Below are 17,394 nucleotides of genomic sequence, written 5' to 3' on the forward strand. Positions count from 1 at the left end.
TAAAATAGTTCTCTTCTGACTTCTCCCTGTTTCAAATGGAAAAGGAACTGATATCACCAGCACAGAATAAGTGGCAACAAGTATTTCAGGTTTAAGGAGAAAAGGGTATAAGGTTTAAGGAGAAAAGAGTATAGAAAGGTGAGAGATTGAATAAACCACCGAAATTGCCAGGCAGCCCTAACAAATTACTGCATTTCCCTTAAATGTATTTTCTTAACTCCTCTACTCTCTAGATTTATACAGAAATTGAAACCAAGTGTACAAAGAAAAAAATTTACTCTCTTAGAAAAAATCGTACTTTTCCCAGTAGGGTTTAAGACTTCTTGCAAAACAATCACATTAATCTTCTATAAATATAATTGAATCTGTATAGATAATTAAACTTAATGTTACAGTTCCTACCAAAGACTGGCTTTATATGTTGACTTCGGGTTATACAAATCAGTGAAATAGTTCGCACACTGCAATTCAATTCAACTGTGTCACCTTTTAAGTTATTTGGTATTAACAGCATGCTAATTAACCAAGTATGATTTTGGACACTTAGAATATTATATCTTTCAATTTTAATATCTTTTGTGAATATGAAAAGTATTTATGTTATATTTCAAAAAGATCACAATAAGAAAAATAAAACTGGAAACAGTGTTTTCACTGTACATACATAAAAGAGTACATAAACAGTATATAAAATGGGTGTCTCAGGCTTCTAGAAGTAAATGAACTAAATATCCTGAAGATATTTTCTTCAAGGTCTTATTGATCTACTCTTCCTGTTGCCTGAAAAACCTGAGGAAGAAGGGAAAAAAGTAGAGAATATGGCCAAAGAATCCTTTACATAGATGAATCTTTCTGTCTAGTGAGTTATTATATGTATTGTTACATAAAATATCAACTATAAAAATGCTCCAATCTGCTTAAAATTATTTTATGAAAATTTGGGGAACTAAACAAAGATAGATATGATAAACAAATTTCAGAGATAAAGAAACTAACAGTTAAAAAAGTACACATTTCAGCCCCTGACTCCTGGCTTAATTTACTTATCTTTCTTTACACTGAAATTGCCTCCCACAGATTCTGGCTCTAAAAACTATAATTGTTTTGGAGATTCTGTATGGTAGGAACCTTAACAGAGAATGTAATTATTATTTTCAGTAGTGTGTGGAATGCACACAGGATTTATAATAAGCGTTCATATATTCAAGGTCATTACCATCATTAGTTATGTATGACACACACTTTCAGGAATGTTAATACCTTATTTGAGGAAACTGAGGCATAAAACTTGTTCAGACAGTGAGTGGCAAAGAAAAACTAACAGCTTAATCTTGCAATCTTGATCCCAGAGAAAAAATAATTTATGGGAGTTATTTTATCACTCCTAATCTTTTATCTTCTATCCATGCTTTTTGCTACAGCATTGAGATATTTTAGAAAACATTCTTAGTCTTGAGACACATGCTGAGATTGTCCTATGAATACCTCTGAGAACTCGAGCCTCAGTACAGTTTGACATAGGTCAGTCAGAAAATGATAGGCTGACAGATCTGAGCGTAATATGAGTCAGAGAATATCCGGTGCACAGTTTCAGGAAGAGACTGTCCACATACATTGTGTCATCATACTCCAGCAGTTACTAAATTTTCTCAATGGCAGAAATGGCAATGGCCTAGCAGGAATCTTTCACTGATTATCCTCTTATATAAATAGGAGACAAAGACATGTTCTCCCTCTTGGAGAAGAGTGGGAATCAGAGGGCAACTGGGAAACAGCAAAGAAAACCCTAAAAGGTAAGTTCAAAGGAGGTTCCTATTGCATATTGCAAAGGGGAAGGTCATAAAGCTAAGAGGAATATCAGATGGCATAATGTCCTGATTGCACATGAAGCAGAATAAAGCAAACACACAAACACTGGGGACTATATATGAAAGTGAAAGTGTTATTCACTCAGTCACGTCCGTCTCTTTGAGACCCCATGGTCTGTCCATGGGATTCCCCAGGCAAGAATACTGGAGTGCTTTGCCATTCCGTTCTCCAGGGGATCTTCCCGACCCAGGGATCAAACACAGTTCTCTTACACTGCAGGCACATTCTTTACCATCTGAGCTACCAGGGAAACCCTGAGGAATATGGATATATTTGGTTAAGTACTTGAGTGAGGAGGTGTACCAGATGAGGACATTCTCTGTTGGGATACTTTATTTGATCAAGTTGATAATTTATTATGTGGGAAAATATAAAGGTAAACATTTATAATTTAGTTCAATCAAATGACTTTGACATGTGTAATGGAGTGTGGTTTATAAGATACATTTGTTCAGGCACTTCAACCTGACATGATTATTTTTAATAACTTGATTATTTAATTCCAAAGCAAATATGCCTGCCTGGTTTCATTATAAGTTCAAAATATTTATTTATTTGAAGTTCATTCTCTCAGAGCTTTCAGTTTATAAGAGAAGAATAAGGAGCAGAAAATATGGATTATTATCTCTGTTATAGACTGAACTATCTCCTTCCAAAATTCATATGTTGAAGCTCCAAGACCTCAGAATATGACTGAATTTGGAGATAAGGCATTTAAGGAGGTAATTAAGCTAAGATGGGGTTCTTGGGATGGGCCCTAGTGTAATATGACTAGGAGTGTTTCAAAGTAGAGATTAGAACACAACACAGACAGAAGGATGACTGTACAAGAAAACAGCGAGAAGCTGTCCAGCCACACACCAAGGAGAGAGGCCCTGGAAGAAACCAAACACCCTGACATTTCCATCTCAGAATTCTAGCTCCCAGATCTGTGAAAAAATACATTTCTGTTGTTTGAGTCATCAGTCTGTGGTATTTTGTTATAGGAGCCCTAGAAAATAATATTATCTTCAGTGTACATTTAACCCAGCGATCTCACTACTGGGCATTCACCCTGCAAAAAACAAATTAAAAAAGATACATGTACCCCAATGTTGATTATAGTACTGTTTACAATAGCCAAGACACGGAAGCAACCTTAATGTCTATCAACAGATGAACGGATAAAGAAGTCGTGGTACATATATACACTGAATATTACACAGCCATAAAAAAAAATGAACAAGTTTGAGTCAACTGAACTAGATGGATGAACCTACACCTATTATACAGAGTGAAGGAAGTCAGAGAAAAATAAATATCGTATATCAAAGAATATATATAGAATCTAGAAAAAATGGTACTGATGAACCTATTTTCAGGACAGGCACACATTGAGAATGGACTTGTGGACACAGCAGGGGAAGGAGAGGGTGGGAAGAATTGAGAGGGTAATATTGGCATATATACATTACCATGTGTAAAACAGATTGTTAGTGGGAAATTGTATAACAGGGATTTCAGCCAGTGCTCTGTGGTCAAGGCTGACCTTGAGAGGTGGGATGGGGGTGTGGGAGGGAAGCTCAACAGGGAGGAGACCCATGCATACTTATGGCTGATTCATGTTTTTGTTCAGCAGAAATCAACACAACATTGTGAAGCAATTACCCTCCAAAGAAAAAGAAATTAAAAAATAAATTGATCCTTGTGTGTTCAGTCACTAAGTCATGTCCAACTCTTTGCAACCCCATGGACTGCAGCAAGCCAGGCTTCCCTGTCCTTCACTGTCTCCCAGAGTTTGCTCAAACTCATGTCCAATTGAGCTGGTGATGCTATCTAACTAACCACCTCATCCTCTGCCATCCTCTTCTTGTTTTGCCCTCAATCTTTCCCAGCATCAGAGTCTTTTCCGATGAGTCAGCTCTTCGCATCAGGTGGCCAAAGTATCAGAGCTTCAGTTTCAGCATCAGTACTTCCAATGAATATTCAGTGTTGATTTACCTTAAGGTTGACTGGTTTGACCTCCATGCAGTCCAAGGGACTCTCAACAGTCTTCTCCAGCACCACAATTCAAAAGCTTCAGTTCTTTGGCTTTTTTATGGTTCTTCTTTATGATCCAACTCTCATATCCTACATGACTACCTTCTTTATGGTCAGCCTTCTTTATGATTCAACTCTCACATCCATACATGACTATCGGAAAAACCATAGCTTTGACTAGACAGACCTTTGTCAGCAAAGTGATGTTTTTGCTTTTTAATACACTGTTAGGTCTGTCATAGCTTTCCTTCCAAGGAGTAATCATTAAATTTCACGGCTGCAGTCACCCTCTGCAGTGATTTTGGAGCCCAATAAAATAAATTCTAACTTCTTTCACCTTTTTCTCTTCTATTTGCCATGAAGTGATGGGACTGGATGCCATTTTTGGCATCGCTTTTTGAATGTTGAGTTTTAAGCTAACTTTTTCACTCTCCTCTTTCACCCTCATCAAGAGGGCTCTTTTGTTCCTCTTCAGTTTCTGCCTTGCTAAATAACTAAGCCTTTAGGGAAAAATACAGAGTCTGAGGAGAAGAAAGGAAAATAAATATCACTATTAAGGGGAATTTGCATTCTCTTGAGAGTAGGAAGGGAAGGTTGAAAAGATAAAAGCTTCACAGAAGAAGTGGCATTTGGACCTTGAGGAAAATCTTTTATTTTCTCAAGGTAAAACTGCCAACTGTTGTCATGTAGGAATTACTTTATACTGAGACCCAGGGTATTAAAATCTAAACCTTCTTAGACACAAGTCCTCTTTTCCTAGGCAAAAGGAGATTCACATCATGGGACTCATCTCAAAATCCAGTGGTGAACATTGGTTGGAACCTACTGGAGAATAAACAAATCCCCAAAGATAATCTAAACCTTTGACAGAACTATTTACTTGGGCTAAATGTTTACAATTAGTAAATGATAAACAGATACATGACACATTAATCATTGAAATTTTGTTGATATTGTTTACTTGGTAAGTCAGTCCAATTTTTTTGCGACCCCATGGATTGTAGTCTGCCAGACTCCTATGTCCATGAGATTTCCCAGGCAAGAATACTGGAATAGATTGCCATTTCCTTCTCCAGGGGATTTTCCAATCCCACAGATTGAACCCACATCTCCTGCATTGGCATGTGGATTCTTTACCACTGAGCAACCAGGGAAGCCCAATCCCTGAAAATAATTAAATTTTAAATTAGATTTAGCATAAACATTTTTATTCATCTTTGCTAGAACTGAGTGGCAGACAATATTTCTGTTGCAGGTAGGATTTTCTCTATTACAAGTAATAGAATACCTGTCCCAAATGGCTGAGGCAAAAGAAGGCAATTTCTTAACTCACAGGGATAAGATCCAGGTTGGTGGGGGAAGGATTATGCCTCTTCAGGTGCATCTTGAGTTCAATCTGAAATGAAGTTGCAGGATTTCATCTTCTTCCTCTGCTCCCTTGGGGATCCTTTCTTCTCAGGTTTTGAGACAACACTCACAATAATTACATTTCTTAAGAACTCACTGAGGTTTTTTTTTTTTACATATAGTAAAATGACTTATTAAAGAGTACTGTTTGATGAGCTTCGACACATGTACTTATGTCTATATATTTAAAACCATCATCACAGTCAGACTAGCAAAACTGCTTGCCCCCCACAAAAGTACCTGCATGCCCCTTGGCAATTTCATCTCTCATTTCACCTTGGTCCCATTCTATGACCATGACAGGCAATCATTGATCTGCTTTTTGCCATTATAGATTACTTTGTAACTCCTGGAATTTTATATAAATGTATAATAAAGTATGCAGTCTTGTATTGCTTTTTTCACCAAACATAATGAACTTGACATTCATCCATATTTTGGTTATATCAAAGTTTGTTTCCTTTTTACCTATAAGAGAATTCCATTGTATGCATATAGTTTACCACATGCTGTTTATTTACCTTTCGATAGGCATTTTGTGTTTTTCCCCAGATTGTGACTATTACAAATAAAGCTATTTTTTAAAACTATTTTTCCATATTCGCTGTATTTTTATTTCTGCAATAGGTACTATAGCTTGGTAGTTTAAAAATCTCCATTAAATGATTTTTGCATACCTTGGGCAAATTTACGTTAAGTCCCTGTCTTGTTCTTATGTGTGTTGACTTTTGTTTTTGTCAGGATGATGTCTAGGTTCAGAAGAATTCTGATGGTATTAGGTTAACTACTTACTGGAGTATTTTTTCACTTGACTTCAATTAGGTTAGCTGACTTCTGCTACTCTGCTACTTTAATAACATTGCTTTTGCCTGGAATGAACCTTTCATGATATGTGCTGTCAGAGTACTTAAAATAATAGAGAGCTGGAATTTCATCAAGTATACAGAACAGGTGGTATGGTTATTTTTGTACTTTCTTGCTGTTAAATGTGAGGCAAATTCACTTGGAGACTTGAGTTCATTATAATTCATGCCACCTGCAGCACAGTTGATTATCCAATATCTAACTATAACTACCTAAAACAGTATAATGATTTTGAACAATTAAATTGATTTAGTTCAGTTCATAATACTCAGTTACCTCCTATAAGAAGATGGAGTAGTAATAGTAATAAACAGATAAAGGCTTTGTGAAAATTAAATGAAATATATATATACATATACACACACATAAATGTACTTAAACAGTGTCTGTCATTTAGTAAGTATAATGTAGAATGGTATAGGTACCTATCTATCCATCTATCTGTCTATCCAGGAGATGGTGAAGGACAGGGAAGCCTGGCATGCTGCCATCCATGGGGCTGCAAAGAGTCAGATACAACTGAGAGATGGAACAAAAAAACATCTATTTATTTACCTACCTATGTTTCTGAGGGCTCCTCTAAGGCTGAAAATTTTCTAACTACCAGAAAGTTGATCATGATGTGAGCTTTAAGCTAAAAAGATAAAACTATTTAGAAAATCTAATAAGAAGCAAGTTAAGACTTTGGGCAATATTATTGAATTGTGTGCTCCAAAAAAGGTATGTTGAAGTCTTAACTTCCTGTATCTGTGAATATGACCTTATTTGAAAATAGGGTTTTTGCAGATGTTATCAAGATTAATTTATATGGATTAGGACAGGCCTTAATTCAATGACTGGTGTCCTTTTAAGAAGAGAGAATGTGGACATGGAGACATATAGAGACACAGGGAAAAGGGTCCTATAAAGACAAAAGAGAAGATTGAAATTATGGTGATACAAAGACATGCCAAGGACTGCTGGCAGCCATCAGAAGCTAGAAGAGGCAAGGAAATATTCTCTAGATCAGTCAGAGGGAACAGGATGGACACTGTGATTTCAGACGCTTAGCTTTCAGAACTGTGAGAAAGTAAATTTCTGTTGTTTTAAGTTGCCTAGTGTGTGGTACTTAGTTGTCATTAACTTCAAATATTTTTGTAAAGAAAAAGCTAAGTAAATAAACAAATAAGTGAAATCTCTAGTTTTAGAAGCCGAAAATTTGCGATTAAAATAGTCCAGCAATAAACAAAATGTCTGTTCAACTGGCTGAATTGTTGTATATGCTTCATTTTCTAGGTTATCTCCTCTCTGCTTAATCATTCCCTGGTGACTCAGATGGCAAACAATCTGCCTGCAATGCAAGAGACCCAGGTTTGATCCCTGGGGCAGGAAGATCCCCCTGGAGAGGGGAATGGCTACCCGCAGTGAACCATCATGTTGTGCTTAAATTTCAAACATTTCACATAGTTTTTCAGTCCTGAGGGCTTATATTATTGAAATAATCAAATTCTTTAAATGAAAGAAAATTTTATCACAGTGCTTCCTTTTTTTGTGACAAAAAAGAAAATAAACTAAATTTGTAAAATTACACTTAAATTTTTGACCAAGCATTTTGTTTGCACTTCTATTTACATGGTTTATCCTACTTTCAAATTCTTTTCTTGGTCTTAAATAACCAAAAAACTCAAAGAAGTGTCTGATTATTGTCGGTAATTTTAGAAAATGATGCTCAAGCAGGTATCTTGTTCTTTTCCCTTGTAAAAAATATAACACAGATTGAGTGGTTCACACAGCCTCAGAGCAACAGAATAACAAAACAAAAGCAAGATAAATACAAATTTAATTAGTGTAAGAAGAAAAGGAATGTCATTAATTTACAAAATTGTCTCTCAGTTGATTGATGTTAAGTGTCACAGTGAGCCATTATTATTTAGAGATTGAAAGACTGAATATACACATGGACAATAGCCAAACTATACAAAAATACAATTCTAACCCACAATCTGCAGCAAAAAGCCCAGGAAACCAATCCATTCTCTACAGTAATCAGCCAACCTGCCATCTATAAGTTGGATTTCTAGGAAGTCAGACCAACTAAGAAGCTAAACTCCTGTATCAATTGGCCTAAAATGGCCAGGACTTGATTAATAACTAACAGCTTCCTTAATTTGTATCTCCACTTCCAATTTAAGACCAACCAGAGAGAGCCAAATATGCACCCCTAACCAATCACATGGGCTTCCCTGGTGGCTTATCCGGTAAAGAACCCGCCTGCAACGGGGGAAACCTGGGTTCAATCCCTAGGTTGGGAAGATCCCCTGGAGAAGGGAAAGGCTGCCCACTCCAATATTCTGGCCTGGAGAATTCCATGGACTGTATAGTCTATAGGGTCACAAAGAGTCAGACATGACTGAGCGACTTTTACTTTCAACCAATCACATAGGATACCCAGTCTCTAGGTACCCCATCTGTAGCTTCCCCTGCCAAAGACTATTCCAGTCAAGGCACACCTGGAGCCTTCTCTTTTCTACAAAACTTTCCCACTCCTCTCTCTGATCTTCGAGTCTCTGTCAAAACACCAGTGATGGTAGTTTCCTCTTGCTCTGAATAAATAAACTTTACCTCTTCTTACACAAACCTTTCAGAATTTTCCACAGTTTATTGTGATCCACACAGTCAAAGGCTTTGGCATAGTCAATAAAGCAGAAATAGATGTTTTTCTGGAACTCTCTTGCTTTTTCCATGATCCAGCAGATGTTGGCAATTTGATCTCTGGTTCCTCTGCCTTTTCTAAATCCAGCTTGATCATCTGGAAGTTCACGGTTCACGTATTGCTGAAGCCTGGCTTGGAGAATTTTGAGCATTACTTTACTAGCGTGTGAGGCGGAGAAGGCAATGGCACCCCACTCCAGAACTCTTGCCTGGAAAAATCCCATGGACGGAGGAGCCTGGTAGGCTGCAGTCCATGAGGTCGCTAAGAGTCGGACACGACTGAGCAACTTCACTTTCACTTTTCACTTCATGCATTGTAGAAGGAAATGGCAACCCACTCCAGTATTCTTGCCTGGAGAATCCCAGGGACAGGGGAGCCTGGTGGGCTGCCATCTATGGGGTCGCACAGAGTCGGACATGACTGAAGCGACTTAGCAGTAGCAGCAGCAGAAGTGAGTGCAACTGTGTTGTAGTTTGAGCATTCTTTGGCATTGCCTTTCTTTGGGATTGGAATGAAAACTGATCTTTTCCAGTCCTGTGGCCACTGCTGAGTTTTCCAAATTTGCTGGCATATTAAGTGCAGCACTTTCACAGCATCATCTTCCAGGATTTGAAATAGCTCAACTGGAATTACATCACCTCCACTAGCTTTGTTCATAGTGATGCTTTCTAAGGCCCACTTGACAGCACATTCCAGGATGTCTGGCTCTGGGTGAGTGATCACACCATTGTGATTATCTGGGTCGTGAAAATCTTTTTTGTATACTTTTTCTGTGTGTTCCTGCCACATCTTCTTGATATCTTCTGCTTCTGTTAGGTCCATACCATTTCTGTCCTTTATCGAGCCCATCTTTGCATGAAACGTTCCCTTGGTATCTCTAATTTTCTTGAAAAGATCTCTAGTCTTTCCCATTTTGTTGTTTTCCTCTATTTCTTTGCATTGATCATTGAGGAAGGCTTTCTTATCTCTTCTTGCTATTCTTTGGAACTCTGCATTCAGATTCTTTTATCTTTGCTTTTCTCCTTTGCTTTTCGCTTCTCTTATTTTCACAGCTATTTGTAAGGCCTCCTCAAACAGCCATATTGCTTTTCTGCATTTCTTTTCCATGGGGATGGTCTTGATCCCTGTCTCCTGTATGATATCACGAATTTCAGTCCATAGGTCAGGAAGCAACAGTTAGAACTGGGCATGGAACAACAGACTGTTTCCAAATAGGAAAAGGAGTACGTCAAGGCTGTATATTGTCACCCTGCTTATTTAACTTATATGCAGAGTACATTATGAGAAACGCTGGGCTGGAAGAAGCACAAGCTGGAATCAAGATTGCCAGGAGAAATATCAATAACCTCAGATATGCAGAGGACACCACCCTTATGGCAGAAAGTGAAGAGGAACTAAAAAGCCTCTTGATGAAAGTGAAAGAGGAGTGTGAAAAAGTTGGCTTAAAGCTCAACATTCAGAAAACTAAGATCATGGCATCTGGTCCCAACACTTCATGGGAAATAGATGGGGAAATAGTGGAAACAGTGTCAGACTTTATTTTGGGGGCTCCAAAATCACTGCAGATGGTGACTGCAGCCATGAAATTAAAAGATGCTTACTCCTTGGAAGGAAAGTTATGACCAACCTAGATAACATATTCAAAAGCAGAGACATTACTTTCCCAACAAAGGTCCGTCTAGTCAAGGCTATGGTTTTTCCTGCGGTCATGTATGGATGTGAGAGTTGGACTGTGAAGAAAGCTGAGTGCCAAAGAATTGATGCTTTTGAACTGTGGTGTTGGAGAAGAATCTTGAGAGTCCCTTGGACTGCAATGAGATCCAACCAGTCCATTCTGAAGGACATCAGCCCTGGGTGTTCTTTGGAAGGAATGATGCTAAAGCTGAAACTCCAGAACTTTGGTCACCTCATGCAAAGAGTTGACTCATTGGAAAAGACTCTGATGCTGGGAGGGATTGGGGGCAGGAGAAGGGGATGACAGAGGATGAGATGGCTGGATGGCATAATTGACTCAAAGGACATGAGTCTGAGTGAACTCCGGGAGTTGGTCATGAACAGGGAGGCCTGGTGTGCTGCGATTCATGCGGTTGCAAAGAGTTGGACACGACTGAGTGATTTAACTGAATTGAACACTAACCTTTTGGGTAAGAGAGCTAAGTAGAGGATTAATTCCTAAAAACTAGTGACTGTTTCTATGGTTTTACTTCTAATAGCTGGATCTATACAACCATAAGCACTCAATGGATGTAACTGTTGAATAATCTATCTATAATTCTAAACTTATATAGCCTCTATTCATTTATATGTAGAGATAAAGTAGACAGCATATGGCATATTCAATGATGAGTAATAATTGAATTGCATGAACATGTTCAGTTGGCACCAATGATTATTCTCTAAAGACAAGAAATAGCTGCAACATTTTATTCTATTAAACACAAAGTATGGAGGTAATTGGTGAGTAATTACAAGGTGTCACATATGAATTCCATCCACAAAAACCAGGCAAAGTACATTTTTTCCTTACCTTGGTTCAGGAGATGACAGTGGATTCACAGGTTTATTAAATGCACGATTTTAAATTGAATTCTCTTACATATGATATACATGATGCTTGGTTTGTTGGGTTCAAAACTAAAGTTTTCTTTCCAAATTGTATTTTTCTCATTGTTACTAAAGGAACTGATTAATATATTCAGTTTTCCATTTAATTTTTGTATTTTATCCAGCAGAGTTGATTTTTCTGTATACATTCATGAAACAATCACTGTTATCTAAGCAAAAAACATGTCCACCACCTCTAAAAGGATCCCCCTGCTCTCTTTGTTACTTTTATTTTTTGATAAAAACACTTAATGTAAGCTCTACCCTTTTACACCAGTAGAGTTGATATGGTACAACTAAAGTACCATCAACTATTCAAATAAAGAATAGCTCAGCTGTTTAAAAACTGGTTTATATATAAGGTAAATGGAATAAAATTGTATTAGCAGATTATCCATCAATATTAATATCATACTAAAGTCTTGCTTGATATAGAAGAAAAAAACCAACATAACCTGGGTCTAGATTCTAGCTTTCCCTTGGCCTTAACTGACTGAGACTCGGATAAATGGATAATAATTTCTGGACATGTTTCACTATTATAAAATGAACTGGACTAGATGACACCCAAGATTTCTTTGTGTCTTGCACTAGCATTTTTAAATGATTTGAAGACTTTCTTCAAATTATACTCTGTTCTTGATAAAAATATCATTATAACTGGAAACGGCAACATTGAACAAGAGCATCTTAGAGTCAACACTGAATCATTCAGTATCTGATTACCTGGCTTGTAAATATTACACGCCCTGCTCCTTTCTCTATCTGCCTGGCATTTCATAATGTTTCTTTCTAAGGCTGCCTTTGTCACTTCAAATTTCTCAGTCTAGAGCTGCACTAACTGGTATGGGAACCATTAGTCACAAGTGGCTATTCAACATTTGCAACACAACTAGTGCAACTGAAAACCAAAATGTTTATTTTAATGAATATGAATACTTCAGTTATCGGAAAGCTATTGGAACAACATAGGCATATGAATATACTTTCTGACTGTACATTTTATGACATCTAAATATTGAACATTAATAAAAACTTAATGTCTGATTTGAGATCGCCTGTAAGTGAAAGATAAATGCCAAATTCAAAGACTTAGTATAAAAAAGTACAATATTTCATTAATAATTTTATATTGATTATATAAAGAAATGATAGTATTTGGAACATACAGAGCTAGATATCAATATACAATTCTGTTGCTTCTTTTTACTTCTTTTATTGTAACTATTAAACTATTTAATTATTTTTAGTTGGTTCGAAATCTCTCTCTTTGGGACAGTGCTGATTTAATATATGCAAGGCTCTTCCTCAACTTTCTCTGGGTAATTGATTTGCATTTGCTAGGCTCAGTTTGCTGTCACTTTGCAAATCCTAGGGCATTCCCAGGAAACTTTCCAACTCCCAGCATTTCCCTCAATCACTCTCCTTTAGTCTCCATTAAGGAAACTCAAAATCCATGTCTATACTTACAAAATCTCTTACACTATTCCTTTTATTTGAGTTAAGTCTGATTATAAATTCCATAAACCAACTTAAGCTATCAGAGGTAGAAGAGGGATGGATATTAGAAAGATACTAAAGTGTTTTGCATCTGGTCCCATCACTTCATGGGAAATAGATGGGGAAACAGTGGAAATAGTGTCAGACTTTATTTTGGGGGGCTCCAAAATCACTGCAGATGGTGCCTGCAGCCATGAAATTAAAAGACGCTTACTCCTTGGAAGGAAAGTTATGACCAACCTAGATAGAATATTCAAAAGCAGAGACATTACTTTGCCAACAAAGGTCCGTCTAGTCAAGGCTATGGTTTTTCCTGTGGTCATGTATGGATGTGAGAGTTGGACTGTGAAGAAAACTTAGTGCCGAAGAATTGATGCTTTTGAACTGTGGTGTTGGAGAAGACTCTTTAGAGTCCCTTGGACTGCAAGGAGATCCAACCAGTCCATTCTAAACGAGATCAGCCCTGGGTGTTCTTTGGAAGGAATGATGCTAAAGCTGAAACTCCAGTACTTTGGCCACCTCATGAGAAGAGTTGACTCATTGGAAAAGACTCTAATGCTGGGAGGGATTGGGGGCAGGAGGAGAAGGGGATGACAGAGGATGAGATGGCTGGATGGCATCACTGACTCGATGGATGTGAGTTTGAGCGAACTCCGGAAGATGGTGATGGACAGGGAGGCCTGTGCTGTGATTCATGGGTCGCAAAGAGTCAGACACAACTGAGCGACTGAACTGAAGTGAACTGAACTGAAAGTGTTTTGCAGACTAAAAACTTTCTTTTATCAAACACATGATAATAAATAAATGAAAACATGTTTAAGAGTAATAAATAGTGGAGCCTTTAATGTTTGAGTTAATCAAATAATTACTTGTCTTTTAAATTTCAGTTTCCTTGCTGTTTAACGAAAATAACAAGGACAATGAAGGGGACTAAATGTAAATTGGGTAATCATATGCTAGTTACTTATTATTCATTAACAGTTATCTGATAATACCAGAAGGGCTCTGACAGTAGTCATAGTGCCTACTTATTTAGAGATTCTTTTTAGAAATATGTGAGTCATTTAAACTCAGTTCAAAGTTTGGGTAAAAAAGACCTTCAATAATGCTGTTTATTATAATGCTAATGTTTTAGAATTACTAGCTCTTTTCTATCAAACAAACCTTTGAAAACAACTTTAATTACTGCTTTTAAAAATTAGCAGCTGATTAAATGCCCACAATTGCCAGGAAATAAAATATTTAGGAGTTTTAGGCTAAGATTATTTTTCTGTTTAGTAACTAATTCAATAAATATTTGCTGAATGTCACCTATGTGAGGCAAAACTCCAAGAGAAGACATACATAAATAAAACACAATCCTTGATCTTGAAGGTTAAGAGCTTAGTTACTAGGATGTTTTTGGGTAGTTGGGGGAATTATAAAAAATATATATTTTTTTTTTTCTCATATGTTGTTTTTTCTTTTCACAAACTTAAAGAGTCTCCTTTCCCCATATCTATTAGTATCGAGTCCCTCAAAAGTCTGAACACTCCAAGCACTAGCTAACTCCAAATCCTTACCCCAGGGAGTGATAATCTTTTGTTATGGGTCCACTGCTGTAAGAGTAAAGCTGAATGCTCCCAGAAGGCAGAAGGAGAGGCTGGGCTTCGAGGTACAGGATGGAAGAGGCCCTACTCTGTGAGCTAAAATCCACAAGAGGGAAACAGTAGAGGAATCCAAAACATCATTTCAACACCATGCTTCACAACATGGCAGCCTCTCCAAATAGAATTAGCTACTTCCCACCCTCAAAAGTCATATAGATTCTAGAAAGAGAAGACTGGGGGAGTAGGGGAGAGAAGAGAATGCATGTGTGCCTGCGTGCTCAGCTGTGTCTGACACTTGGTGACCCTTCAGACTGTAGCCTGCCAGTCGCCTCTCTCCATGGGACTTCCCAGGCAAGAATACTGGCCTGGGTTGCCATTTCTTTTTCTAGGGGATCTTCCCAACCTGGGATTGAACCTGGGTCTCCTGCACTAGCAGGTGGATCCTTTATCACTTGAGTCACCTGGGAAACCCCTTAAGTAGGCTAAACAGAAGAAATGAAGGGATAGTGCAAGCACTTCCCTTACCCGCCACATACACAGAGAGTGAAGCGACTTCCTGCCCAACGCAAGAGCTGGGGGGGGTTGGAGCCTGATATTTATTTTACTACTTTTTAGAAACCTATTATTTAATATTGGAGTATAACAGATTAACAATGTTGTGATAGTTTCAGGTGGACATCAAAGGGACTCAGCCAGACATATAGATGTATCCATTCTCCCCCGCCAGGATTTCCTGGTGTCTCAGTCCCTAAAAAATACACTTGTAATTTAGGAGACCACATGAAATGCAGGAGACACGGATTCAATCCCTAGGTTGGGAGGATCCCCTGGAGGAGGAAATGGCAACCCACTCCAGTATTCTTGCCTGCGAAACCCCATGAACAGAGGAGCCTGGTGGGCTACACTCTGTGGAGTCACAAAGAGTCAGACATGACTTAGTGACTAAACCACCAATTCTCCCCAAACTCCCCTCCCATTCAGGCTGCCACATAACACTGAGCAGAGTTCTCTGAGCCTGGCATTTCTGATTTAGAATCGTGAAGCCATGTGATAGTGCTAATATCTGAGCCTGAGAAGAAAATTCATATTGTCACAGGTTGATACCCAAAGTTGATAGTCAGCCAACAGTCTGGGATATAAATAAATAGCTGAATAGACACCTGCATTGCCAAGCCGAGCAAATTTACTTCCCACTGCCTCAGCTACCCTGGTTCAAGTTCCACTTCTCTGTAATTCTTGGACTTTTCTCAATCCAGCAGCTATAAAGGTAGTGCTTGGCACATTAGGAGCCCCAGGACCTCACTCCAACCTGAAAGCAATTATCCTTTGATTGTTCTGTACATACACATCTATTCATGGTGTTAATATTGTGACATACACCCTGTTTATAACCCATCAAATCTGCAAAAAATTGAGTTACAAAAAATTTTTAGACAATTTGAAAAGAAATTAAGTCTACTACTTTATTATTTAAATATATGAAATAGTAAAGATTACTTCCTTCATTTTGAATATTGCTCAAAATTCTTTTCAGTTTTCTCCTTTGCATTTAAAATATATTGAGGTTTATGGAAGAACTATATTTTAAAATAGAAAATAATAACTAAATACTATCCAAGAAAGTCAACAATTAGTGAGCTAATATTAATAGCATCAGTTGATCCCCTGAATTATTGATACTTATTTGATGTTTGTTGATTGATACTATTGATGTTTGTTTGTTTGTTTAATCTTGTTTTGCTATTTCATTTTCATTTGGGGCTTCCCAGGTGGCCTAGTGGTAAAGAATCCTCCTATTATTCAGGAGACGCAAGATACATGGGTTCTATCCCTGGGTCAGGAAGATTCCCTGGAGTAAGAAATGGCAACCCACTCCAGTATTCTTGCCTGGAAAATCCCATGGACAGAAGAGACTGGCAGGGCTACAATCCATGGGATGCAAAGAGTCGGACACATCTGAATGAGCACATATGCACGTTTCTAAGGTATACCATTATGTGTAGTGGGAGAATATTTTTGACATATCAACCAATTTATCCCTCTAATTTCTTCTATTATTACTATTTTACTATTTTTTTTTACCACAAGGCTTTCCCTCTATTAAAACCAATTATTGAAATAGAAAATATAGAGTTCCAATATGGTGTGCATATTGAGAATACTCAAAATCTAGCTTTGGATGCCAAAACAGACTTTCAAAGCATAGAGATAACTATCTTGAATGTTAATTTCTCATTTGTAAGAACTGAGTATTTTGGAACTCAAAAGACTAAGTCTTGATGGGAGCAGAGCATGAATATTATGCCAAATGCAACATATTACAAGAGCAATAATAAAAGAGCCAAATCTTCCAACCTAAGGGCTACCGAAGCTAGGCAAGGAGAGAAGAGAAGAGATGAGACCAAGGGGAGGGGTTTGTGGTAAGAGGACCCAACCTGAAAATCCTGATCATCAACACTGAGAACTGTCAAGTCTCTACATGAGACTGGCCAAGGAATCCTGTGTAAACTGAGATTGCCTTGGGAGCCCATCCCATCACCAAGCTGTTGAGTATAACACACTCTCCCAGGTGAGAACATAGGATTTCTTGTATGTCTAAGTGATGCATATCATCAGCTAATAAACAGGAGTAATATCCACCCCTACCCTGCGGGAATGACCAATATCATCAATCTCCCTGCTAATGTGCCAGAATATTATTGAATCTTTCCACTCCCAGTCGTGCACCTCCTGCCAAACAGAGAGTCTGGATACCTCGAAGGCCAGTGATAGTACAAAAGAGGCCTATATGATGTGGAAAAGAAAACCTTCAACAACTTTACTTTGTTGGGGCAGGGGGGGCAGAAAGGA

The 17,394-nt window shown here is 37.9% G+C and overlaps 1 long non-coding RNA gene across 1 annotated transcript; it reads left to right on the plus strand.

Annotated features, from left to right (window-relative positions):
- The first annotated feature begins 1,628 nt into the window (after window positions 1-1,628).
- On the plus strand, window positions 1,629-7,728 carry LOC138987837 (uncharacterized). Its single transcript, XR_011464126.1, has 3 exons — window positions 1,629-1,793; window positions 2,506-2,591; window positions 7,435-7,728. It is a non-coding gene; the product is annotated as an uncharacterized lncRNA (long non-coding RNA).
- The last annotated feature ends 9,666 nt before the right edge of the window (window positions 7,729-17,394 follow it).

This window comes from Bos mutus, chromosome 5 (genome assembly GCF_027580195.1).
Source record: "Bos mutus isolate GX-2022 chromosome 5, NWIPB_WYAK_1.1, whole genome shotgun sequence".
Lineage (NCBI taxonomy): Eukaryota > Metazoa > Chordata > Mammalia > Artiodactyla > Bovidae > Bos > Bos mutus.